Source organism: Pterocles gutturalis, unplaced genomic scaffold, assembly GCF_000699245.1.
Source record: "Pterocles gutturalis isolate BGI_N339 unplaced genomic scaffold, ASM69924v1 scaffold3186, whole genome shotgun sequence".
Taxonomy (NCBI): domain Eukaryota; kingdom Metazoa; phylum Chordata; class Aves; order Pterocliformes; family Pteroclidae; genus Pterocles; species Pterocles gutturalis.
The window spans coordinates 15079-16893 of NW_010100001.1; positions in this window are offsets into that span (position 1 = coordinate 15079).

Genomic DNA, 1815 nt, shown 5'->3' on the forward strand with positions numbered 1-1815 from the left:
TCCGGCTGGCAGAGCACCCACCACCATGCCCTGCACGTGGCTTCATGCAGAACAACTTTCCCTTGAGGACGAACATAGCCTAGGATGTCCTGCATGGAAACTCTGCCCAAAACTCCTTGGCAAGCTCAAGCGAAGATGGCCCTGGGGTGGCTTGTGGTCCCAGCAGCTTTCCAGACTGGCTCAGCCGCTCCAAGAGCCCAGGGAGCTGTCAGAGGGACTCGGTGCCAGAGCCCCCCCCAGGACTCGGGGGTACTGCTTCTGCTCCCCACCGGCGGGCTTAGCCAGGACACATGCCAACCTGGGCTCGCCCCTCTTTTAGAGGTGGAGGTTGGAGGGAAGAAGCCAAGCCTAAGGAATTGCAAGCCATGAGAAACGTGCCCTACTTTGCAGGGGGAAGTGTATTGCAGCTGCTGATGTTTATGGAGCCTCGTTTAAATAAAAGCTGGATTCACTCCTGCTTCAGAAGGAAGAACAAAGAAGAAAAAGTGGGAAGCCAGATGAGTCAGAGCCAGCCCTGATGTGTGCCTGAGTAGGTGGACACCAGGGATGCGCGTACCTGTGCCCCGGCTCCCGAAGGACATGGCGCTCAGCAAACATTAGCAGGGGACTTAAAAACTGCCACCCCCGCTGGGACCCCCCCTTGCTCTTCTGAGTCCACTGCTAGACTCGTGCTTAGCAGGAAAAACAGGTGTGTTAAAATAATTTCTCAATCAGGAATTGCTCAGAAAGAAATCAGAAAGAAGGGGGGAGGATTCAGGAATACCCCTAAATGGTGTTTCCCAGGCAAGGCACCCGCCGCAGCCCCGCTCGCACCAGCGCAGCTCTCTGTGATGCCTGGTAGCTGCCGGTTAGGGCTTCAATTTGTTCTTTCTTGAGGTTTCGGATAAAAATATACAGCCATGGCTGTATCTGCTTTTAAACTCATGCCAAGTTTTACAGGGGATTTATAGCCAAGGATGGATAATTCCAGATAAATTAGGTCTTTCAGGAGGGAATGGTGCTTTTTTTCTTTCCCCTTTAAGTATTTACGCCTTCAAAAGAGACAGCAGTTATTTAAAGGGGAGTGGGTGCACGAGAGCACGTTCAGGCTGGGCAGCAGCTTGCTGGTAAATCACATCCCGCTGCTCCCGTGCGGCACACGCCTGGTCTGGGAAACGGGGGGAAGGCACCTGCTCCCAGCCCGAGCTGTCCTCGTGCCTGCATGAGAGCACCCAGAAAATCCTCCCCTGCCCCTCAGGGAATACCCTGGGCACCAGACAATAGAAATCCACCGTGTTTACAACAGCAGCCAACAAGTCTTTCACCACCAGTGCTGAGCAGATTGTTTTCAGCAAAAAAAATATGCTCCAACGGTGGATTCTTTCCTCCCGTCTGCTCCTGAATGATTCACGGCAGCTCACGACGGGTTTGATAAACATGTTCATTTGTTCCGGTGACCTTTCAGAGTGGAGGAAGGGGATCACGGAGCTGAGCTGAATCACAGGTTTGAGTGCTGCTTTCTCTCGAGCTAAATCCTGTATTACCCAGGGCGAGCACCGCTCTTGCCTTTTGCAAATAGTTTCCAAGCCTTTGCGGTGGTGCAAGCTCTTCTGTTTATTATCCAGCTGTGCAATGGCTGGTATTTCTCCTGCTTCTTGCAGCCCTGGTGCTCTATGGAAACACGGAGGTCTCTGCCTATCTGCAGAGTAACCCCCTCTGAGTGATGTGTGACCATCCTACCAGAGAGTGGGCTCGTAAATCTCTCCTCAGAGAACTGTTAAAAAAAGCAGCTAGTTTTTAACTAACCATTACTCTGGGAAATCCTGATTCGGAATT